General features: G+C 41.1%; 1 protein-coding gene and 2 long non-coding RNA genes across 8 annotated transcripts in view; 1 reads left to right on the top strand and 2 right to left on the bottom strand.

Moving 5' to 3' along the window:
• Positions 1-1323: 1323 nt before the first annotated feature.
• The window catches only part of LOC143140240 (cAMP-dependent protein kinase inhibitor beta-like), a 40651-nt gene continuing 15555 nt past the window's right edge, over positions 1324-26419 (top strand). Inside the window, exon 1 of the mRNA XM_076301038.1 lies at positions 1324-1490. The gene's annotated coding sequence lies outside the window, so the exon portion shown is untranslated. The remainder of the gene's footprint in view (positions 1491-26419) is intronic.
• LOC143141015 (uncharacterized) lies at positions 9939-14439 on the bottom strand. 3 transcript variants are annotated; one of them, XR_012990720.1, is made up of 6 exons: positions 13934-14439; positions 12661-12818; positions 12145-12288; positions 12001-12031; positions 11685-11729; positions 9939-10655 (listed from the first exon to the last, which is right to left on the bottom strand). It is a non-coding gene; the product is annotated as an uncharacterized LOC143141015 (long non-coding RNA). The 3 variants fall into 3 exon arrangements; XR_012990719.1 differs by lacking the exon at positions 13934-14439 and adding an exon at positions 13153-13924; XR_012990718.1 differs by lacking the exon at positions 13934-14439 and having other exon boundaries at positions 12661-13924.
• On the bottom strand, positions 15203-19557 carry LOC143141016 (uncharacterized). Of its 4 annotated transcripts, none has more exons than XR_012990723.1 (6): positions 19243-19557; positions 17913-18070; positions 17420-17563; positions 17276-17306; positions 16960-17004; positions 15203-15931 (listed from the first exon to the last, which is right to left on the bottom strand). It is a non-coding gene; the product is annotated as an uncharacterized LOC143141016 (long non-coding RNA). The 4 variants fall into 4 exon arrangements; XR_012990722.1 differs by lacking the exon at positions 19243-19557 and adding an exon at positions 18405-19236; XR_012990721.1 differs by lacking the exon at positions 19243-19557 and having other exon boundaries at positions 17913-19236.

The raw sequence follows: 26419 nt of genomic DNA, 5'->3' as shown, positions 1-26419 counted from the left end.
ACTCCATTATTAAATCATGAAGTGAAGGAAGATTACACACGCCAAGTCGTGGTATGTTTTCTTTTCGGGCCTTTCCAGCTTTGCGAACTGAGGGAATAAATTATGTACAGAAAGCTGTGTCGCTAAAAAAGAATTGGAGCTGAGTTGAACTCTACCAGGATATGGAGTTCATCTGTACTGCTGAGTATCATAAAAGCCATTGCTCACAATTTGCCCCTTGTTTACAATGCCTGAACTTGTGCTTGTGATGACAGAGGGAATGTGTGTGGGTGTGTGGGGAAGTGTGTGTGTGTGTGTGAGTGAGTTTGTGTTTGTGTGTTTGTGTATGTTTAGGCGTGTGTGTGTGTGTATGCCTAAGTTCTCTCCCCCTCTCTATCGCTATCTCTATCTCTCTCTCTCTCTCCCTCTACCCCTGTGTGTGTGTATGTGAGTGTGTGTGTGCATGTGTGTTTGTACCTAGAGGATGTCTGTTTAAGGGAGGAAGGATGTCCTCACGGTGTCCAGTGTCACTGCTGGAAGGGCCCAAAGCAGCTTGTGCTCAGGCAGATTTGCTGATGGAAGAGGCATGAAGGTCAGGCAGTCAACACATAAACAGTGTTCTCTTTCACCTGTTTTGAAGCCACTGGACTCCAGCACTGTGAAATAACAACAGAGATGGTGAAATAATTTTCACAGTATCAATATAGTCCATGTCACTCTTCCCCACTCATGACAGATCAATTGGTTTGTATATATACAATGTTTCTATCTAGAGCATAACATATAATGGTCTAGCCAAGGTTGTTTTAGTTCAGAGAAAATGCATTAATTGTTAATTGTTCATCTTCTCATGGGGTGGGGGCAAATACAGATAATTGTCTTTTACTGGCTATAGGTTATCTCTGTACATTTATATAGCATTAAAGCCTCATTTTCACCATATTATCGTTGCGATAAAGTCTTTTCGTTGACCTGTTGATGAAATAACTGTATAAAACTCAATAACCTGTGCAAAATAGCACGATCCTTTTCCTCTCGATATCTTGGTTATACCGGGTTGGACCGTACCATTTAAATCATGGTAGATTCCATTGACGCTTGATTTATCAAGTGCGTCTTGGCGTTGTCCGTTCGCAAAAATAAATAAATAAATAAATAAACGCCATTTATTTTGGTTTGAAGTATGTTGTCCTATCGATATAAGCTACTGTTAAGGATGTAGATCATGTTTCTAAGCCATGCCCTGCGCACGCTAAGATGGTACGTTCCTCTTTATTTGGCATCCTCACCATGGGTTAAACTACAGTAGTGAACATGCATCGATGTCGGTGCGCAGTGCACAGGTCCATTCACTATTGCCCAGGTCTTTGCTTAGTGTAACAACTTAAAACGAGTGAAGAACGGTATTTCTTGTCATCTGTATCGAGGCAGCATTGTAAGATGGTGGCCGGATAAAATTACTTTGGATTTTTCTACCCCCTTTGCTGTGTCAGCGCACCACATAACGACTGGTAAGTATAATTTATCAGATGGACATATGGATTTCCGGACAAGGATAGGCTGTTCGTCATGTCTTTAGATCGTGCTTTTATATACATTCAATTTGACCAGAGGCCTCGAAGACTAAGCAAATAGTGATTTGCATTGTATTGTGGTTTGCATGCATGTGTCCTAATGCACTACTATACTGTGGCAGCAGGAATTGTTAAGATGTCCAATTTTGGGGGACTCCATTGTAGGCTGTGATAACATGTGGAAAGCACACAAACACAGACAACATGTGGAAAGCATACACACACACACACACACACACAGACAACATGTGGAAAGCACACACACACACACACACACACACACACACACAGACAACATGTGGAAAGCACACACACACACACACACACACACACAGACAACATGTGGAAAGCACACATATACAGACCTACCTTCAGTTGTCACACCTGGGAAACCACATATTTTGAACTGCAATGTTCGGCTCTGCTTTAATGGTGAGGTTCATGTAGGGAGGCACAGGCCTTATATCGGGCATTAGAAAGTCTGTGTCTATTACAGAGTAATAATTGAAGTAAAGTCCAGTAAAAAGTGTTGGTCTTGCTTTTCAAATACGTATTCAGAGGACAGTATTGCAGACACAGGCCACTGCATTGGAACTTGAAAGAACGTAAAACACTTTGTCAGCCATGATTTGTGTGACCCGGCAGTATTACAGAACAGCACAGGTCCAGCCGAACTGTTGGTTTTTCGCTCTCAAGGCCACAACTGTCAGGGCGGGAATTGTTTGGATAGTTATAGCTCTGGGCTCTAGACATGATCTCCAGCTTCCAGATTTCCAGCAGGTGCATCACTTGCTCAAATCCGAGTTAATTTCTAGACCTGTTGCTCACCCATAGGGTTGCAAGCCAGGTCTAGGTCTGCTCAATTTCTGCAGCAGTTTGGGGTCCACAAATGTTTTACTGTTACAGTGAACCTTTGAACCACATTCAACCATTAAACTGGCATATCAGCAGGTGCAAAGTCTAAATCCTGCATCTAGATATTGATGACTAAAGTTGTTTAGGTTTTAGTATCAGCAAAGCAAGATCACATGAAATCAATATGTCTGAAGACACACACACACACACACACACACACACACACACACACACACACACACACACACAAACAAACACACAAACAAAAACAAACACAAACACACACAAACCCAAACACACACACACACACACACACACACACACACTAACATTTGCCTCCCACGTTCTTTGTTCTTTTTTGTCCCTGTATGTCCCTGTGTGTCGGCATGGTAGTGGTGGTGACATCATCCTATGATGATGACATGCATCGTAATGTCCCAAAGGGGACTGGAGAGGTAGTGGTGTGTGTGTGTGTGTGTGTGTGTGTGTGTGTGTGTGAATGTGGGGCGGGGGGTGACTACTGACTAACAAATACCTCTCTCAACTCCAACTCCTGGAGGGCAGTGTGGCTGTATTTATGTGATGTCCGTTGTTTGCCTGCTCACCTCAGCCAAATATACTTGTTTACCAACCATCTCTGCAGCAGCATCCACTCTGTTCAGTTGGGGTCTCAAAGTAGCCCATCCGTCTGTTCGCGAGGGCACTGTTATGACTTCCTGTCTCCTTAGGGAAGTGGCTTGTCGACATCCTGAGCTCCATCCCCTTGGGGTATGTGGTGTTACTTCAGCTATGTAATCCAGGCCTTGCTCTGCAGGGTGATCCATGTAAAAGTGGTCTTTTTTCCAATTTGCTGCTTTATTTCACATTGTTTGTTTGTTTCACATGTTGAAAGAGGCAACGTCCTCTCTGTCTCCCTCTCACTCTCCCTCTTTGTCTACCTCTATCTCTTTCTCTTTCTCTCACTCTTTTTATTTCTCTTTGTCTCCTTCTTTCTCTTTCTCTCCCTCTCCTGCTTTCTCTCTTTCATGTGCTCTCTCAAACTTGTATGGGCTTCTGTTAGAGTGTCCTTCAGCATGAGGTCTGCTCCTGGTTGTGAATGTCTCATCATAAATACTTGAAATGTACCTCGATTGATGCAAGAACAGTTTTTCTTTTACAAATTGTTATCATAGTTTTGCAGCCCGTGTAGCAAATCATTTATATAATTAATTGATAAATTGATATACAGTATCTCCCAGTCAGGTGCCAAACTGTTTTCCTTTGTAGTCATTAGGTTATTTTGTGGCTATACAATTTTGCCAGAATTCACTGAGAAACGTTTTGAACAAGTCTTCTTTACTGGGAATTCATAGCCGTTTTTGAAGTGTTTTTCAGTCACCCGTCTGACGTCCGTCCTAGCAATAGAATTCTAGAATCAGTGTATCATTGTATGTATGAGACGTCTCACTCTTGCCAATGTCTTGCTTGCGATGTAAACTCCCAGTAAATGTCTCTCTAATGAAGTGATGTTGATCATCGTAACAGCTGATCTACGCTGGAAATCAGATTGACCTATCAGATGCTTGATCTTCTGCTTGACTGGGGCTCATTGGCCATGCTGTTGACCTGTGAGTGATAGAGACCTTTGTGACACATGTGGCTGTCTCTGCTACGCTAGCTGTGAGTGACGGTCAGGGATTGCCCAGCAGTCTCTCTGCTCTACTGCCTGGCTAAAAATAAACAAAGTCAGCAAACAGCCATACACTCATGCATCAGAGCACAATTAGACACACACACACGCACACACGCACACACGCACACACGCACACGCACGCACACACACACACACACACACACACACACACACACACACACACACACACACACACACACACACACACAGGTATGCATATGCACATCCACGCATGCACGGCGGCACTCAGGCATATGCATAAACACACACAGAGATGCGTATTGAACACACACACACACGCACACACACACACACACACAGACATATACACATGCATATATGAACACACACACACACACTCTGCATCCATTCTGACAAGTGCACATAGACATGCTGTGTGTGGAACATTTTCATGATCTCTACAATGCGAATTACAACACTGGGTATGTAAAATGCCTCTCCTGAATTTTCAGATTGTGTTTCAACTTTGTGTTTCCTGGAAATAGTGGGACACACACACACACACATAGAGAGAGAGAGAGAGAGAGAGAGTATACAGCTCATACCACTCCTGTTTGAAATATTATATTGAAGGTAGAGGATGATAAAGATGACAGACAGGGTCCTTGATCTGCAGTTTGCCTGACCTCAAACCCTCTCCTTCACACACACATACACACACACACTCACACACACACACACACACACATTGTGTCAGCGCAGGTCCCCTTCACAGGATGATGGCGCGCATGGGTGGGGGACGTGCACAGGGGCAGAGAGGAGAGGGCTCAGCGGTAACTCTATAGCCTGTCACTTAAGGTGCATTCCCACCATGACTCGCCATGTGCAATTTCAAATGAGGCCCTCGCTGTATCTCTTCCTGCCCACCACTCTCACTCTCTTGACACATTCATGTACACACATGCACACAGCACAGCATAGCACACACACACACACACACACATACACACACACACACACACACACACACACTCCTCTCCTCAGGCCCTGAGCCCTGCATCTGTCTGTGTTTGTGTTTTATTTCAATGTCACCCTCACCCACCCACTACACTGAGCACCACCTGCATCCTCTCAGCCTCCATCCCCCAGCTGCCCCCCACACGCCCACCCTTACCCCCACCCCGAGAAGACATGCTGCCAGGCTATTTAATTTAGTAAACATCCCTCCACCGATCGATGGATCTCCACATCCTTTTAGTCGGACAGGAGGTAGATGTCCTCTGATGAATTGCTCAGAGTAGTGACTCGTTGTGACACCAAATCTCTGGGGATCTTTTTTCCCCCAGTAATATGTTAGGGCACTGATTACTCTTGGCAGTGATTTTATTCTTTTGTAACTGTGTGTCTGTGTGTGTGTGTGTGTGTCTGTGTGTGTGTGTGTGTGTGTGTGTGTGTGTGTGTGTGTGTGTGTGTGTGTGTGTGTGTGTGTGTGTGTGTGTCTGTCTGTTTCTGTCTGTATGAGTGTGTGTGTGTGTGTGTGTCTGTCAGTTTCTGTCTGTATGAGTGTGTGTGTGTGTGTGTGTGTCTGTTTCTGTCTGTATGTCTGTATGTGTGTGTGTGTGTGTACTGGACCCAGGCCTGTGCCTGTGGCTGTGGTGGCTGTATCCAGCGTGTGGGGGCAGCACGTGCAGCAGATGAGCCTGGCATCCTCAGCATGAGTCTCTGAAAACACGTCCCTTGTGTGTGTGTGTGTGTGTGTGTGTGTGTGTGTGTGTGTGTGTGTGTGTGTGTGTGTGTGTGTGTGTGTGTGTGTGTGTGTGTGTGTGTGTGTGTACATGCATACATGATGTGTTTTTGACTATCAGTGTGGGTATATTTGTATGTGTGTGCTTGCATGCAAATGTGCATTTATGTTGTCTGACTTTTTTTGTTTAGCTCTGTTTGTGTGTGTGTGTGTGTGTGTGTGTGTGTGAGAGAGAGAGAGAGAGAGAGAGAGAGAGAGAGAGAGAGAGTTTGTGTGTGTGTGTGTGTGTGTATGCATGTGTGTGAGTTGTCCTAGACTGTGTTTCTGTAGCAAGTGTGTGTGTAGCGTGTAGTAGAGTGTGGAGAGAGGAGGAAGGGGCAGCCTGGCTGCTTGTACCCGCTGCTGGTGGAGAGTCCTGGGGCTGAAATATTGATGTGGAGCGAGCAGAGAACAGAGATACTGGCTCACTGCTCCTGGTGTGTCATCAAGGGGCCTCTGGCAGGTGGTGTGTGTGTGTGTATGTGTGTATGTGTGTGTGAGCATGCATGTCTCTATGCTGTGGCATTTGGCATTTGTTTCCTGGTCTAGTCACAAGGGGCCACTGACAGAATCCAGTGGAAATCATTGTTCCTGTATCTGTTCCACTGTGGAGTGAGTCCCAGTTCACCTGTCCTACTGTCTTACTTTGTATTTACTTCTGTCAAGTCTCCCCTCCCTCTCTCTCTCATTCTCTCTCTCTCCTTCTCTCTCTCTCTTTCACAGACAGAGAGATATTTGCACAGGCATGCAATTTCATCATGCTGATTCTTCTCAGTCTGTTGTTTTGGTTCTGCTTGCCTTACTCTGCTTGTGGTCATTTTTAAACACTCAAACGCAAATCATATCTAAATCAAGTCAAGTTTATTTACACAGCACATTTCATACACATGGATTATTCAATGTGCTTTACATAAACAAAAGCAAAGAGTAAAGGGAAATGAAAGCATAAAAGGGCAATAGTTAAAACATAGTTAAAAATGTAAAGAAAATAATATAATAATAAAAAGAATAATAATAAAAAGAAACATAAAAGACATAAAATAAGAGTAAACATAAGTTAGAATAATTAAAAAGACATTCAAAATGTGTAACTCAGTAATAACAGGAAGTAGGCTACATTTGATCAGTTAGCAGGAGGCATCAGAACAGTTGGGTCTTAAGTCTAGATTTAAAACTGGCTACAGTTGGAGCCTTTTTGATGACATGTGAAAGTTTACTAACAAGTTTTTCTCCTGAGACCTGAGAGGTCTGGAAGGTGTGTACTGCTGAAGCATGTCTGATAGGTAATTAGGTCCAGTTCCATTTAGTGTTTCGTAAAGAAAAAAATCTCCTCAGGAATTTTCAAGGTCTTGCATACAAGTCAACAACTCCATGGCCACCAAATGAAACGTTGCATGAAGTCCTCTATTTTGAAGTGGGCTTGTGTGTGTGTGTGTGTGAGGGGGGGGGGGGTGGTGATAGTTGGCATGTCTGTGTATTTGTGTATCTATTTGTGAATATGTGTCTCTCTCAGTTTGCATTTGTGTTACCTTTTATGAGTCTCATTACCCAATGGGTAAATCTGTACCCACAATCCCCTACTGTGAAGGGTACGTTGCTGCTCCTAGCTCAGGCAGGCCTTGAAGCAGGCAGTGCAGTTTATCGCTGTGTACTCTGTAGTAATCACACTGAATATCGCTGTGTACTCTGTAGTAGTCATACTGAATACCGCTGTGGACTCTGATCATACTGAATGCCTTTGCCTTTATAAAAGGGAATACTGCTATTAGCCAGGGTTGGGTAGTAACGGATTACATGTAATCTGGATTACGTAATCAGATTACAAAAATCAAGTAACTATAATCAGCCCAGAGTACAATAAAAAAATTGTGTAATCAGATTACAGTTACATTGTTGGGGATTATCTGATTACATTTTATCATGCAAACAATGCAACTTTTTTATGATAGCCTTTTAATTTGACAAGCAGTTTATTCGGATGTTCACTTTTTAGACTTTTTAAAGATATAGTTAAGAACAAAATTATTCATACCCCTGGCAAATATTGATTTTTGCCAATGTTTTTTGATTGATTTTTACCAATCAATGATTTTTACCAATCTTGACCAATATGTTTGTTCTTACTTAAAATTACACTTGCACATGCCAAAAGGTTGCAAGACAATGTGGTAAAAACATGGAATTATTCATTATAAAAAAATGAGTGTTCAAAATTATTCATACCCTATTTAAACAAACACTAGAAACATCTTTATTTACCACCACAGCTCTCAAAAAGGTTCATATAATACCCACCAAGCCTCTTCATGTCTCCACAATGATTGTAGACTGCACCTTTTTAGCAGCAATCTGGGTTTTGAGGCAGGAACGATTATTTGCCATCACTTTGGCCTTGTGCTCACTTTTTTGATGGATTGAGGTCCGCTCTAAAATGTTGATATTGTTCTCTGTTAACCATTTCTTGCCTTGTTTGGCTGTATGTTTTGGATCATTGTGTGGTTTAATGTTCAAATGCTGCCTTTTGGGGCAGCCATGGCCTACCGGTTAGGGCTTCAGCCTTTGGGCTTGCCGGTTCGACTTCACTAATTCACGGACTGGGTTAAATGCAGAGACCAAATGTCCCTCACGGGATCAAAAGATATACTTACTTACTAACTTACATAGGCTACTATTGGGGCAGGTCTCTCGGGCACACTGCCTGATCTTTTCCTCCTAATCTTAATGTAGCCTCTTGTTTTAGTGTTACCGTTTACTTTGAGAAAGTCACCAGGTCCCCCTGGTTGAAAAACATCCCAAAATAATAATTTTCTCACCCCCACAATTGAAACGGACATGGTGTCATTTGTAGCCTGGCGGGCCATCCTATATCATTGAAATGTATAGTCTGGAATCGAGCCATTCACCTCGCTAAATCCAAGGGGCGGGCAGAGAATTGTCTTTCAAACTGCCTAGGCATGCAATAGGCCAGCGCTACAACCATCCGTATCCGGTCGGCAAAACGGCAAATACATCCTTCTTCGAAAGGAATGACTTAAGTGCATTGTGTTGCTCAACTTTCAAAGAAAAGCACAAGTCCAACTCCTCCGCCATAGCCACCTTCCTTGTTGTTCACCGTCACAGGACTGTCGTCATCCTGTTAAGCCCGCCTTAAGACTCTCTAACAAAATAGAGCGCTGTGATTGGATGACGTCCACGGCGTCAGCCAATAGAAATCCCTATGGTTTGATACTAGACGTACAGGCTGAGCAAATTAATTTGCCGCCGCTAGGGTGCGTCTAGATTTGTAGGCTATGTCATTTGGGTTTAATGCTTCCCTTTTTTATGCCAATCTCAGGCCATGTCCCTGGGTCAAAAAAATCCAGCAAAAGCTAAATTATTTGTCCAGGTGTGCCCTTATAAAGGTTAAGCTGAGTTGTGCATGTTTGGAGAAGAGTGGAGAAGAAAAATAGAATGAGAATTCTTTCATCAATTCTGTGGTGGTGTCTTTTACTTAGTGGGCATATTTATTGAAGTAATCTAAAAGTAATCCTAAAGTAATCAGATTACGTTACATGTTTTTGGTAATCCAACTGATTACGTTACTGATTAGAAAAATTGCCATGTAATTTGTAGTCAGTAATGGATTACATTTCAAAGTAATCTGACCCAACCCTGCTATTAGCCAACCTGCTCACTGAACGGGCTGACCTCATGGAATACCCCGCAATTAATCTTGATTTTATGTCATGGGAGGCCAGTGAACAATGCACCCACACACACTCATGTCGTCTGTGAGTGTGCGTTGTGCAAGCATGAACCTTGTTATTATTTGTATTGCTTTCATTCATTTGTTCATTAATGTCCCTCTTCACTTGAAAAGCTGTAAATGGAAGTTATGAGGGAAAGGGGAAAAGTGTGTTGTGTGTGTGTGTCTATGTGTGTGTTTGTCTATCTTTCTCTCTCTCTCTCTGTGTGTGTGTGTGTGTGTTTGTAGTTATGACCCTGACCTACTTTTAAAAAATATCAATTGTGTCTGTGAAACAGTGAGCATGTTTAACGTTTACCAAATTAAGGTAGAACACCAGTAGATAGATAGACAGATAGATAGATAGATAGATAGACAGATAGATAGATAGATAGATAGATACTTTATTGATCCCCAAGGGGAAATTCAAAAAAAGTAAAGACAAAAAAACTGACAACCTTCATGTCTTCAGGCATTTGGCGCCATTAAAGTTAACATCTGTTTTGTAGGAACATGACGTGATGTATGACATGAAGCAGTAACACTCCACTGCACTAATATTATTACTAAAAAAAATGTAGATATTAAATTATTATACCCAATAATATTTTAATGGCATATTACAGTTATAGCCTAATGACATACAAAAAAAGAGTCAGATTCCAAGTTCGAGTAATTCAGTGCTCAAGTCCTGGACTCGAGTACTACAACACTGCTACCCCGTAAACATCAGACAAACTGCCATCCACAATTATACCGCTCATACCTGTCTCATTGACCTGAGAGACATGCTAATTAAGATTCAGTGCAATACAATACTTGGTGTTTCCTACCATGTGCCTAACTTTAGGCAGTGCTATGTTCTAACCATCCTAGATAACATGCAGATCTATATGCGTCTCTAAGATTATTGTCTGTAGTTAACAGAGATTCAGTGTTCTTATATGGAACTATTCTGTGCTGTGCTGCGTTTCGGTTTCAACACATACACATACACAGATACAGAAACGATGATGATGATGATGCCAATGACAATGGCAGAAATGCAGCCGCTAGTACAGTATGCCTGAGGCCTGGGGCTGGGGCTAGGACTGGGTGCCACATATGCTGAAAAGAAAGAGCAGAAAAAGAAATTAGTACAAATGTACCTATGGGTATTCTGCAGTTTGACTTTGTTGTGGTAGGAACAAACTAGTTCATTTGCATGCATGACTAGCCTATTGAACTTAATTTGCACTGTGGTGTTGATAATGCTAACCTTTAGTGAACACTGAGCTGAACTGCCATTCTGTACTGCAACAATCTTCAATTGTTCTGATTCAAGGCCTTGGCTATGGAGGGCTATCTCCGTTGTGTGCAAAGATTTTATAGTGGAGCAGAGCGCTCTATAATCTTTGGCTGTGTGTGTGTGTCAGAGAGAGTGAGAGCGGGACAAGGAGGTTATGTGAGTTTTCTGCCGCTGCATGTACAGTAGTGGCCGAAAGAGGACCATATCTACGTGAGATAGCAACAAAATAGAAACCTAATACCCTACACTACAAAACAAAACACCTTTCACCCCTTATATTATAAATGCATTTCTTTTGACCTTAAAACCCTTCTATAATTAAATCATTTTTAAGTAGAAATGTGTGTATGTTATGGTTGATTAAGGAGAAAAACCTACTGAATTTACCCCTTACTTTTTTGATTTCCCCTTAATTCCCCCCCTTAATCAAGGAATCCCTGAATTAACACCTTCAAATAAAATTAAGATATACTTAAAGTGTCCTTAATTAACCCAACAAATAAAGGGAACTCCTGACTTGACACCTTATATGTAGATTAAGGGGTCACACCTGAAAAAGGCATTTTAAGGTAAAATTAAGGGCCTGCTTTACAAATTAAGGACCACTTTAAATTAAGTGGCTTTGGTATGTTTTCAGGGGTAATTTAAGGTAAATTTGAGGACATCACGTTTCGTAGTACTATGTGGTGGTCATACTAGGGGGGCACAGATTTTATTTGAGGGCTCCCGTTTGGCAAAAGTTTTAAAGTCGACATTTTGTACAGCATTATGCTAAGCCTGATTAATTATTTCACGTTTCAACCAGAAACCCTTTAGGAACAGATTGAAAGAGTCTTTGCAGAACTTACGTTTCTCAGTGGAGTCTGATAGATCAGATGCCGAAATGTTGACACCTATGAAAACACATGGCTTTACCTGTTATATGGGATTAATTAATCAAGCAATCAATCAATTTAGCAATCAGTTCCAATTTATACATTGAAGGGTAGGTATCCCGAACAGATTACACCCATGACTAGATTAGAAAATCTTTTTCAGTGTAGATTTTCATCCACTGGTTTAGTCTAGGACTTGGTTTAATCCATGTCTGGGAGACCAGCCCTCTCAAAATAGAGTGAGTTACCTATTGATCCATAATATTAATGAAAATAAAAACAGACTCACAGGTACAAGGCACATTTATGTATGGCAAGACCTGCATGACAAGATGTAATGAAAGAAGAGTTAGCTGTGCATACAAATTTGTCATTTCCTATGGAAATCTGTTTAAGAGCTCTGTTAAGAAAATGTGAAACGGCGATCTCTAACCTTTCTGTGCGGACAGTCTGCATCCAATGCAACGACTTCTCTTGGGCAGTGTGTTAGCGTGAAATTGTTCAAGGTGACTTCATATACTGGAAGCTTTGTGGAGTTTTCTGTTTGATCTTTTTTATAAATAGCTACCACATGGCCCTATGAAACATGTTGAGAGAATTATATGATACAATGGAATAAGAATTATATTTACAAGTATTTTTTTATTTTTTTTATTTAAATGACACACAAAGGGACGATAATTAACATAACAACAATAACATACACATAAACATGACAACGTTCACCTGAATCATTGCTAAAATGTATCTCATACATAGCTGTTACACATAAACAATGCTGAGAATGTTATTGCAGAAAAGTGAAAACACTGTAGAAAATACATTTGGTGTATTTAAAAGCCCTGTACACTATCTATTTTGTTTGGGGGAATGGCCTTTGGGATTCTACAAGCCATATATCTTATTTTGTTAGGCAAGTTAGTTTAGTTTAGTTTAGTTAAGGTTTTACCTCAATGAGTATCTGTGTGTCACATGAGTCGTCTTTGATTCGGTTGACTATGTCTGCTGGCAGTTCATACGAATATTGGCCATTTGGATGGATAGTTCCTTGACAATGTGAGTTTTGTGAATAAACACCATTGAGGGCTGTAGCAGCACACAGAAATACTGAAAACAAAGCGTAGCGTAGCATTAGCCCAAGAACACACAGAGGGAGCAATTTCATGAGCAGTCAACATCACATACCAGTTTCACAAAGGATATGAGGTGTTTTCTCTCGTATATTATGATGGACTATATAGCCATACTGTGTCGTTGGTGCAGCTGTGTATCTCATTCATTCTCACTCTCACAAATTGTATCTCTTGTTGTGTCTCTTATGGGTGTGTCCCGACTAACACGCATATACTCGTAGAATCTTTATACTGTGAAACATTTTGCCCTTTTGGCTTCAGCCTCTCATTAATTACAAAATACACATCAGTATGAAAAACATCCTTACCTAAGAGTTGTTCAGGCATCGGGGAAAATTATGAATGGTTGTAGTGGAAAGATTTAAGGTAAGTTAGACAACGATTGGATCAATTATAATGAAATGGAAGCATGGCACAAAATGGATGAATGTAAGGAAGTTATGTAGACGGCCAGAGCGAGGCTAGTGTACGACACTTCCGGGTAGCCTGGGTTTCCCCATGCCTTGCGCGCAATTTTCACCTCAACGAAGGAACCAATCACAGAACGGAGGGGGGACAGCAAGATGATGACGACACACATTTGATAGACATTCGTAGCGTCCAATAAACGTCTCTGGGCATTTGTAAACCACATCTCAAATACGAGAAAATAAATGTGTAGTTCCCAGACCCCAACTCAATGAGATGAGGTCTGGCGTTAGTCAGGCTAACATCCGAGTACGCCTTTCCCCTATTGGTCTCCCCTTACTGCTAAAGTGGAGCAGATTTATTCTGACAGAAAGGATTGTACTGTATTATCAGCACATAAAATGTTGATGATGCTTTCATTATGTTGTGGGTGTCTGTCCATTCCCACGGCAGACGTGTATTCAAATTCCTTGAACAGAGGCAAACGTTCCTGCTGAACAAGTTTGCCTGAACAGATGCAGAGTTCGAAGAGAACTTCTTCAAACTGTATACACTCACAGTTGTATTGATTCACACATATTTCCAACTTTACTTCCAAATTTAGCTTTGTGCACTTTTCAGTTGACTGACAGACCTTTTTTGTTTATTATCATAGAAGAAGTTTAGAAGTATTTACAGTACCTGGTAATTACTTTTGTTACATTCCACATTGGCCAGTCAAATTCCATCTTGTCTGCCATGTCTCATAAACTCCTCTATCCTCTAAAACATCCATAACTCTGTAGCAAGGATCATTACATGATTCAAGTCTCCCGACCATGTCACAGTTCTGCTCATCCAGCTCCACACGTGTCCAGTGCCCATTACCATCTCCTATGACGAAAGCTCCACAGAATCTTGACCCCAGTCTTGCCCATAGCCTCTGGAACTCACTTTGTGAGATTGTTGAGTGACTTTTATCAGAGCTCTCTACCAAGCCACGCCTTTTAAAATGTGTCTTGCAGGGCCGGTTCTCCTTATACGCACACTATGCAAGTTGCGTAGGGCCCCGCAAGTTAATGAAGGCCCCCTCCCCTTGTACATTAGGAAGATGAACATGAAACCAAATTAGCATTCAGGGCATGAAAAACGGAAGAAACTTCACGAGAATGAACAGCGGGAACAGCAGTTGGGTAAACTTGTGTCCGTTCCATGGTTTGATGTCTACATCTCTCCTATGCGTGTTGATGGCCTAGCCTAGGCCTACCTAACAGGGAAGTGAATCCCCTGATCTGTCTGCGGCTTGCTTGTAGGATGGCCATTTCCTACAAAAAGGAGGACACTTTGAGGCATTTAGTGAGGTAAGAATATTACATAGGTCTCTGGTGTAGGCCTTGCCTACTCTAAACTACAATACTTTGTCCATTAAAACAACGGTATCATGATACAGTGATTCTGAAATACTCTGTTCATTGCAAGACCATTTGATCTATGATATATCATCATTTATATTCCTGGAAAGGCTAAACATTTTCAAAGTATTTGTATTTATTTCATATATTGGTGTGTCTATTTCCAATTGCGGATCTAGAGATTTATTCCTGGGGTGGCAAAGGGGTGGCATAAGGTTCCAGGAGGGGGGCCATGGACATTATTCAAAACTTAAAATTCTACGGATTTCATTGAATGTGTTTTGTTCTCTACATTATTACATGTGTAAGAGGCAAAGCAGACATGTAGCTGGATTTTTGGATGGTGTGGGTCTTAATTTGTGAATTGTGGACCCTTTCTCTGTGTTATCACTATCTACAGTCTGTGTAGTCTGTACTTAAAATGTACAGTGTCAAAAAGCAATTTTAGAGGGGTTTGGGGGTATGCGGGGGTATGCTCCCTCGGAGAACATTTTGAAAAAATGAGGTCAAATGAGGTCTTCTAGTGCGTTTTGAGGGAATATGGACAAATTTAGTCAAATTTAGATAGATAGATAGATACTTTATTGATCCCCAAGGGGAAATTCAAAAAAAGTAAAGACAAAAAAACTGACAACCTTCATGTCTTCAGGCATTTGGCGCCATTAAAGTTAACATCTGTTTTGTAGGAACATGACGTGATGTATGACATGAAGCAGTAACACTCCACTGCACTAATATTATTACAAAAAAAAATGTAGATATTAAATTATTATACCCAATAATATTTTAATGGCATATTACAGTTATAGCCTAATGACATACAAAAAAAGAGTCAGATTCCAAGTTCGAGTAATTCAGTGCTCAAGTCCTGGACTCGAGTACTACAACACTGCTACCCCGTAAACATCAGACAAACTGCCATCCACAATTATACCGCTCATACCTGTCTCATTGACCTGAGAGACATGCTAATTAAGATTCAGTGCAATACAATACTTGGTGTTTCCTACCATGTGCCTAACTTTAGGCAGTGCTATGTTCTAACCATCCTAGAGATATAACATGCAGATCTATATGCGTCTCTAAGATTATTGTCTGTAGTTAACAGAGATTCAGTGTTCTTATATGAAACTATTCTGTGCTGTGCTGCGTTTCGGTTTCAACACATACACATACACAGATACAGAAACGATGATGATGATGATGCCAGTGACAATGGCAGAAATGCAGCCGCTAGTACAGTATGCCTGAGGCCTGGGTCTGGGGCTAGGACTGGGTGCCACATATGCTGAAAAGAAAGAGCAGAAGAAGAAATTAGTACAAATGTACATGTGGGTATTCTGCAGTTTGACTTTGTTGTGGTAGGAACAAACTAGTTCATTTGCATGCATGACTAGCCTATTGAACTTAATTTGCACTGTGGTGTTGATAATGCTAACCTTTAGTGAACACTGAGCTGAACTGCCATTCTGTACTGCAACAATCTTCGATTGTTCTGATTCAAGGCCTTGGCTATGGAGGGCTATCTCCGTTGTGTGCAAAGATTTTATAGTGGAGCAGAGCGCTCTATAATCTTTGGCTGTGTGTGTGTGTCAGAGAGAGTGAGAGCGGGACAAGGAGGTTATGTGAGTTTTCTGCCGCTGCATGTACAGTAGTGGCCGAAAGAGGACCATATCTACGTGAGATAGCAACAAAATAGAAACCTAATACCCTACACTACAAAACAAAACACCTTTCACCCCTTATATTATAAATGCATTTCTTTTGACCTTAAAACCCTTCTATAATTAAATCATTTTAAGTAGAAATGTGTGTATGTTATGGTTGATTAAGGAGAAAAACCTACTGAATTTACCCCTTACTTTTTTGATTTCCCCTTAATTCCCCCCCTTAATCAAGGAATCGCTGAATTAACACCTTCAAATAAAATTAAGATATACTTAAAGTGTCCTTAATTAAACCAACAAATAAAGGGAACTCCTGACTTGACACCTTATATGTAGATTAAGGGGTCACACCTGAAAAAGGCATTTTAAGGTAAAATTAAGGGCCTGCTTTACAAATTAAGGACCACTTTAAATTAAGTGGCTTTGGTATGTTTTCAGGGGTAATTTAAGGTAAATTTGAGGACATCATGTTTTGTAGTACTATGTGGTGGTCATACTAGGGGGGCACAGATTTTATTTGAGGGCTCCCGTTTGGCAAAAGTTTTAAAGTCGACATTTTGTACAGCATTATGCTAAGCCTGATTAATTATTTCACGTTTCAACCAGAAACCCTTTAGGAACAGATTGAAAGAGTCTTTGCAGAATTTACGTTTCTCAGTGGAGTCTGATAGATCAGATGCCGAAATGTTGACACCTATGAAAACACATGGCTTTACCTGTTATATGGGATTAATTAATCAAGCAATCAATCAATTTAGCAATCAGTTCCAATTTATACATTGAAGGGTAGGTATCCCGAACAGATTACACCCATTCCTAGATTAGAAAATCTTTTTCAGTGTAGATTTTCATCCACTGGTTTAGTCTAGGACTTGGTTTAATCCATGTCTGGGAGACCAGCCCTCTCAAAATAGAGTGAGTTACCTATTGATCCATAATATTAATGAAAATAAAAACAGACTCACAGGTACAAGGCACATTTATGTATGGCAAGACCTGCATGACAAGATGTAATGAAAGAAGAGTTAGCTGTGCATACAAATTTGTCATTTCCTATGGAAATCTGTTTAAGAGCTCTGTTAAGAAAATGTGAAACGGCGATCTCTAACCTTTCTGTGCGGACAGTCTGCATCCAATGCAACGACTTCTCTTGGGCAGTGTGTTAGCGTGAAATTGTTCAAGGTGACTTCATATACTGGAAGCTTTGTGGAGTTTTCTGTTTGATCTTTTTTATAAATAGCTACCACATGGCCCTATGAAACATGTTGAGAGAATTATATGATACAATGGAATAAGAATTATATTTACAAGTATTTTTTTATTTTTTTTATTTAAATGACACACAAAGGGACGATAATTAACATAACAACAATAACATACACATAAACATGACAACGTTCACCTGAATCATTGCTAAAATGTATCTCATACATAGCTGTTACACATAAACAATGCTGAGAATGTTATTGCAGAAAAGTGAAAACATTTAAAAGCCCTGTACACTATCTATTTTGTTTGGGGGAATGGCCTTTGGGATTCTACAAGCCATATATCTTATTTTGTTAGGCAAGTTAGTTTAGTTTAGTTTAGTTAAGGTTTTACCTCAATGAGTATCTGTGTGTCACATGAGTCGTCTTTGATTCGGTTGACTATGTCTGCTGGCAGTTCATACGAATATTGGCCATTTGGATGGATAGTTCCTTGACAATGTGAGTTTTGTGAATAAACACCATTGAGGGCTGTAGCAGCACACAGAAATACTGAAAACAAAGCGTAGCGTAGCATTAGCCCAAGAACACACAGAGGGAGCAATTTCATGAGCAGTCAATATAACATACCAGTTTCACAAAGGATATGAGGTGTTTTCTCACGTATATTGTGATGGACTATATAGCCATACTGTGTCGTTGGTGCAGCTGCGTATCTCATTCATTGTCACTCTCACAAATTGTATCTATTGTTGTGTCTCTTATGGGTGTGTCCCGACTAACACGCATATACTCGTAGAATCTTTATACTGTGAAACATTTTGCCCTTTTGGCTTCAGCCTCTCATTAATTACAAAATACACATCAGTATGAAAAACATCCTTACCTAAGAGTTGTTCAGGCATCGGGGAAAATTATGAATGGTTGTAGTGGAAAGATTTAAGGTAAGTTAGACAACGATTGGATCAATTGTAACAAAATGGAAGCATGGCACGAAATGAATGAATGTAAGGAAGTTATGTAGACGGCCAGAGCGAGGCTAGTGTACGACACTTCCGGGTAGCCTGGGTTTCCCCATGCATTGCGCGCGATTTTCACCTCAACGAAGAAACCAATCACAGAACGGAGGGGGGACAGCAAGACGATGACGACACACATTTGATAGACATTCGTAGCGTCCAATAAACGTCTCTGGGCATTTGTAAACCACGTCTCAAATACGAGAAAATAAATGTGTAGTTCCCAGACCCCAACTCAATGAGATGAGGTCTGGCGTTAGTCAGGCTAACATCCGAGTACGCCTTTCCCCTATTGGTCTCCCCTTACTGCTAAAGTGGAGCAGATTATTCTGACAGAAAGGATTGTACTGTATTATCAGCACATAAAATGTTGATGATGGTATCATTATGTTGTGGGTGTCTGTCCATTCCCACGGCAGACGTGTATTCAAATTCCTTGAACAGAGGCAAACGTTCCTGCTGAACAAGTTTGCCTGAACAGATGCAGAGTTCGAAGAGAATTTCTTCAAACTGTATACACTCACAGTTGTATTGATTCACACATATTTCCAACTTTACTTCCAAATTTAGCTTTCCAAAAGAGAGATCTGCCACTAAAATTTAATTGAATCCAGAAACACTTTGACTTTTGAGTGCACTTTTCAGTTGACTGACAGACCTTTTTTGTTTATTATCATAGAAGAAGTTTAGAAGTATTTACAGTACCTGGTAATTACTTTTGTTACATTCCACATTGGCCAGTCCAATTCCATCTTGTCTGCCATGTCTCATAAACTCCTCTATCCTCTAAAACATCCAGAACTCTGTAGCAAGGATCATTACATGATTCAAGTCTCCCGACCATGTCACAGTTCTGCTCATCCAGCTCCACACGTGTCCAGTGCCCAGTACCATCTCCTATGACGAAAGCTCCACAGAATCTTGACCCCAGTCTTGCCCATAGCCTCTGGAACTCACTTTGTGAGATTGTTGAGTGACTTTTATCAGAGCTCTCTACCAAGCCACGCCTTTTAAAATGTGTCTTGCAGGGCCGGTTCTCCTTATAAGCACACTATGCAAGTTGCGTAGGGCCCCGCAAGTTAATGAAGGCCCCCTCCCCTTGTACATTAGGAAGATGAACATGAAACCAAATTAGCATTCAGGGCATGAAAAACGGAAGAAACTTCACGAGAATGAACAGCGGGAACAGCAGTTGGGTAAACTTGTGTCCGTTCCATGGTTTGATGTCTACATCTCTCCTATGCGTGTTCATGGCCTAGCCTAGGCCTACCTAACAGGGAAGTGAATCCCCTGATCTGTCTGCGGCTTGCTTGTAGGATGGCCATTTCCATAACACCAAAAAGGAGGACACTTTGAGGCATTTAGTGAGGCAAGAATATTACATAGGTCTCTGGTGTAGGCCTTGCCTACTCTAAACTACAATACTTTGTCCATTAAAACAACGGTATCATGATACAGTGATTCTGAAATACTCTGTTCATTGCAAGACCATTTGATCTATGATATATCATCATTTATATTCCTGGAAAGGCTAAACATTTTCAAAGTATTTGTATTTATTTAATATATTGGTGTGTCTATTTCCAATTGCGGATCTAGAGATTTATTCCTGGGGTGGCAAAGGGGTGGCATAAGGTTCCAGGAGGGGGGCCATGGACATTATTCAAAACTTAAAATTCTACGGATTTCATTGAATGTGTTTTGTTCTCTACATTATTACATGTGTAAGAGGCAAAGCAGACATGTAGCTGGATTTTTGGATGGTGTGGGTCTTAATTTGTGAATTGTGGACCCTTTCTCTGTGTTATCACTATCTACAGTCTGTGTAGTCTACTTAAAATGTACAGTGTCAAAAAGCAATTTTAGAGGGGTTTGGGGGTATGCGGGGGTATGCTCCCTCGGAGAACATTTTGAAAAAATTACCTATCAAATGAGGTCTTCTAGTGCGTTTTGAGGGAATATGGACAAATTTAGTCATACAAAATAAGCCATCAATTATCTGGATTGAAACAAGATTCTGGGGGTATGCTCCCCTGGAGAACATTTTGAAAAAATGACATCTTCTAGTGAGTTTTGAGCAAGGGCGCATCAGGAGATATTTTCAAAGTGAGGGGGACCAAATTGTGAGCAAAACCCATGTAGTGCAATCCGGCTTCCAGATATTGGACCACCACTTCTGGCCCACTGTCAACCACCATAATATTTGAATTGTAAAGACCAAAGAAATGAACAGACAATTATAATGATTTGCAACTTACTTTGCCCTTACAATGAACTATTCCTATTAACAACATTTTAACAATATCTAAATACATTGAATTAAGTAATATATAAAAACATATTAAAATATTGAAACAAACATTAGGCTATACCTAGGCTACATCACTTCAGGCAAATGCAAAACGCTAAATCATTTCCCCATTGAAAATATGCTATCTGACATATGGGTAATGTGGTGACTATTGCATTGCACCTTGGCTGGGGATATATAAAATACTATAAAATAATGTTTGCCCTCTGTTTTTTTATGGATTCATTTTAATTTTCCTTGTTGTGTCTCTAAGCTTCGAATATCCTAACTCCTCACGTCTTAGCCCATAGCTTAGCTAAATTCTCAGCTTGTTTAGGATCCCCTGGCTATTAGGATACTCTAGTCTAGGCTATCTATCCGATACTGTGATACCTTTAGCCTACTATGAGGGTTTTATGCACCAAAGTAAATTAATTGTGTCTTGTAAATTATGTCTGAAATAAATGTTTTAGAACTTAAATATGGTGTTATAGATATACTTATTAGTGAAAACGAGTTAACAAGTGGTAGCTAGGGCTAGTTGGTTATTAAACATAAATAATAGCTAACGTCGGGAGGAGCAGGATATAGCAAGTAGGCCTATAGCCGTTTAGTTTATGATGGTTGTTAAAATAAACTGAGCAAACATTTCAGATAGAAGTAGGCCTTCAAAGTACGAGCAGCTGCGACCCTTTGCCACCCCGTAGATCTGCGCATGTCTATTTCAAAAACTGACCAGATGAATCTCCCCTTGCAAAGTGAACCAGCCTTGCCAAACATTTTTGGACTAAAATGTGCAAACTAAGTTCATAAAAATAAATAAACAAATTAATGAATGCCACAAATACACATTTCAGTTCCTAACAAACATAAAGCACTTGTTTATGTAAACAACAGAAGAGAGTGTGAAAAAATACCATGCATTAACACTCAACTGCTCAAAAAGATACAGTGATTTATACAGTGATTTATACAGTGATTCACACAAAGACGAAGAAACTGCAGACATCAGTCCACCTGTATTTTATTTTTATTTTAGCCTCAACAAACTCCACCTTCACCCTCTGCAGCAGCTCAGAAGACAACACCTCTAGGGTCAACTCTTCCAGGTTAAAGTGGAGCTTTGCTACAACCAGTGCCGGGTCCATGGGGCCCTAAGCAAAATCCTGCTAAGGGGCCCTCATACAAACTTTGAGGGCCAAAATGTAACCTTTTTTACAGTCCCACCTGACACCCCAGTGATCCCAATACAATCATCCCACCCCATTTTGGGTGTCTACAAAAGTTACCAATAGGTTTTTGGGGAAAGAAATTCTGTGTGAATCACAGCTATAAAACACAGCTATAAATGCCCAATTTTAGGGTCTGGGCTGCATGGTTGCTTTTGAAGCTGGCTAAAGTTGACTAATAAATATTTTAATATGACTACTTTATATAAATTAGTATGTGCATCTATTGTCCCAGACACAGCACAGCAAATAAAAGTTAATCCGTTAGGCTTTACATTTTGCATACGTTGACTGAAACGTTGTAAAATCATTGACTTGTTTTTAAAAAAATGTATGGGAAGAGTGAAATCCCCCATGAATTCGAGACAGGTCCTCGCATGTTTCTGCTGAAAAACTGCTGGTTTCATCTCAAGCACGCACGTACCGGTATTATGAACGCATAGCCTACAGATGCGTTTTTTTTATAGCCAGTCGCCGACATTCAAAAAAGCGGAATATGCGGACAACTTTTGCGAAGCTACTGGAAAAGGCTGCAAGCAAACCGCAGACAGATCAGATTCACTTCCCTGTTGGGTGTGCACACGCAGGCCGCACGCCTATTGACTTCCCTGTCAGGTATTGCCTACATACGCTGGAGAAGTGCAAACGGATCAACTTAACGTGTATTTCCTACTGATTGCGGAAAAAAATATTTTCATGTCGGTTGGTGGTTCCTTTATAAATTGCACAGCAAATTATCAGACGATGAGTGACAGAAGCACCGGATAATTTGACCAGCAGTCTCCGCGTCCGTCCGAGCAAAGGTTCTAGAAGCCCAGCGCAACTTCAAAAAGGAGGACACATTAGTGTCCAGCTTGAGGCTGCGCCGGACGCCGGACAGGGCGTTTAAAATCCGGACTGCCCGGCCCATAGATGGTCCGGCCTAAATCCGGACGTAGGTCACCCTTGCTTGCCAGCCTTTCCCAGTCACGGTACTTCGCAAAGTTGTGAAATATAATCGCATGTTCCATTTTTTGAATGCGGGCGACAGGCAACATTTTTGAAAAATAAATAATAAATAATACATAAATAAATAACCTCATCTTTAAATGTGCTCATGATAACGTGCAGCTCGGGATGAAACTAGTAGTCACTCTTCCCATAGATTTTAAAATAAGTAAATGTTTTTACAATATTTCAGTCAAGCTTTTAGTTGGTTTAGATAGCCTACAACTGAACGTATGCAAAATGGGAAGTAGCCTAATGTAGGCTATTAACTTTGATTCGCTGCATGATATCACCCTGGAAACATGTTAAAAACAAATGTCAACTGGGACTGATTTACTAGCCCACCAGGTGCTTCATCTGAATGACCTCACTGTAAGGCAGTATTGCTTTTTAGAACTGCACTAACCTGTGTAACCTATACTAAATATGTGTCTTTTTGCTCAGTGTTAAATATTGTTTTCACAATTTGAACAATGAGGACAAATCCAATCTTGAAGGGGAGCGTATTTAATCTGAGAGAGAACTTACAATGCTGATAATGGTGTGAGTGTCTTTCCAGTTTTTCTAGATTTTCTAAATGTCTAGAATCTAGATCATCTAGATATTATCTTATTGTCACTTGTCACTTACTGCACTTTTATTTTACTTTAAGGAACCATTATGGTATCGTATACACACACACTCACACACATTTCCAAGTTAAATTCCACGGTCAGCTTTCCAAAAGAGAGAATGTTGTTTATTGTCAAGTAGAGATGTAGAAGTATTTACTTGATCATTACTTTTGTCACATGATCCCACATCTGCCACTGTTTTCATCTTTTCTGCCATTTCTCATAAACTCCTCTATCCCCTCTAAAACATCCACAACTTTGTGGCAAAAAACAAAAGATTGCATGATTCAAGTCACCTGACCACATCACAGTTCTGCTCTAGCCCCACACCACCTCAGTCCACCTCAGCAAGTGGTTTGAGTGAATGGAGCACAATGTGTCTTGCTAATTTATAACTGACCCCTTGTGGTAGGATTACCCCGAACATGTTAAAAACAAATATAAAAATATCTGATTTACAAGCCCACCTGTTCCCTTAGTTACCTGAGTTACCTTGCTGTGAGGCATTATTTCTTGTATGAATTGTGAGAAAACACACTAGTTAGTATAGGTTCACTGCTCTAATGTTCACTGCTCTAATGTTGAATATTGTTTTGGTTCATTTATATTTAGTTTAGATCCGCAATCTCTGCGTCAAACATAATACAGACACTCCCATGCCCCCTTCCCTGCTTTCTCTTCAGTTTCTTGTGAGCTTCAACAACGAGCATTTCCACATCACATACTGTAGATCTCTGTTTCCGAGGTCACGAGTAGTACTGTCAGTACGGAGAAAAACACAATCTTTCGAGCTAGGTAGGATTTTTCTTTCTTTTTTTACTCGGTGACCTCAAGAAACAGGGATCTGTGTGAAAAAATGCCAGGTTTTCCTTCGAATGAATGGCCGTGTAGCTTGTATAGCATTAACAGGGATAGACTGAATAAGTGAACACACTGAACAGTGAAACTAGTCATTGTGATATTAGATGTTATAACAAACAACAGCCACCTGGTACCGGTAAAAAAAAAGGGGGGGGGGGTGATTGTCTGTGACTGACCTAGAGATTCAATAGTACTTACCCATACATAACTATGGAATACTGTGTAACTACAGTATATGATGTTGTGGGTGTATGTGTTTGAAAAGGTCTTTGTGTGTAGCTGGCAGAGGCAGTTTGGTCCCTGTGCTTTCCTTGAATCAGGTCAGACTGCCTGAGTCGATCATGTAATGCAGCACCATGAGTCAGACCCACAGAGGTGAGGTCAGCGAATTCCAGCAGCAGCACAGCAGCAGCTCGCCGTGGACCACCACACTACAACTACACAACACTGGGCTACACTACAACTACACAACACTGGGCTACACTACAACTACACAACACTGGGCTACACAACAACTACACAACATTGGGCTACACATCAACTACACAGCACTGGGCTACACTACAACTACACACCACTGGGCTACACAACAACTACACAGCACTGGGCTACACTACAACTACACAACACTGGGCAACACTACAACTACACATCACTGGGCTACACAACAACTACACTACAACTACACAACAACTACACAGTACTGGGCTACACAACAACTACAACACTGGGCTACACTACAACTACACAGCACTGGGCTACACAACAACTACACAGTACTGGGCTACACAATAACTACACAACACTGGGCTACACTACAACTACACAGCACTGGGCAACACTACAACTACACATCACTGGGCTACACAACAACTACACAGCACTGGGCTACACAACAACAGCACAGCACTGGGCTACACAACAACTACACAGCACTGGGCTACACTACAACTACACAACAACACAGCAGTAGGCTACACAACAACTACACTACAACTACACAACAACAACACAGCACTGGGCTACACAACAACAACACAGCACTGGGCTACACAACAACAACACAACACTGGGCTACACAACAGCTACACAACAACACAACATTGGGCTACACAACAACTACACAACTGTGCAACACAACAACTATACAACAACTACACAACACTGGGCTACACAACAACCACAAAAAAAAATCAACCACCACAAAACACAACTCCCCCCACAAAAAAATAAATAAAAAATAAAAACACAGCAGCACAACAGCAAGAGAGCCCCCTGTCACTGACCCAGGTCAATAAATAATGTGTTGCTCTGGCAGTGACATCAGTGCTTTTGGGGATGACTAAGAATCCTTTCCTGACACATGTGTCATCGCTGCAGATTAGACAACTGCATGGTTGGGTGGGTCCACAGCCAGTCGTCCTGCTTTTCCTAGCATCTCAGGAGAGTCATACAAACCCGTCACTGCAATTCTCATCCTGGAGCAGCTAACAGTCACTCTCTCTCCTCCCTCTCTCTCTCTCTCTCTCTCTCTCCCTCTCTGTCACTCCCCTTTGTGTCCCCTGTGTGCCTGCATCTCTCTCTGTCTACCTCTCTCTCACACACTCTCTGTTTCAAACAGCTGTCTTGGGCTTGTGTCTGGTGAATTATGGGAGACGTAGTCCTACCGCTCTCCTGGGTCTCATTTAGGAGCCAGGGGAGGAGGGAAGCGATTAGCTTATTTTGGGCCCTGTGGATGAATGTGTGTTATGGCTATTTCCCATGAGTCTATACTCCTGTGCTTTTGTGGTGATGGTGATTTATTTGTGTGTGTGTGTGTGTGTGTGTGTGTGTGTGTGTGTGTGTGTGTGTGTGTGTGTGTGCACGCCACACCCAAGTGGACATTGGTTGAGTTGTCTGTG

Source organism: Alosa pseudoharengus, unplaced genomic scaffold (genome assembly GCF_046254945.1).
Source record: "Alosa pseudoharengus isolate Yale_2024_CS ecotype anadromous, Long Island Sound unplaced genomic scaffold, YU_APseudo_1.1 YU_APseudo_1.1_scf_23, whole genome shotgun sequence".
In the NCBI taxonomy this organism is placed as follows: Eukaryota; Metazoa; Chordata; class Actinopteri; order Clupeiformes; family Clupeidae; genus Alosa; species Alosa pseudoharengus.
Note: the sequence above shows the minus strand (reverse complement) of the source record. Positions and strands in the feature narration are given on the sequence as shown.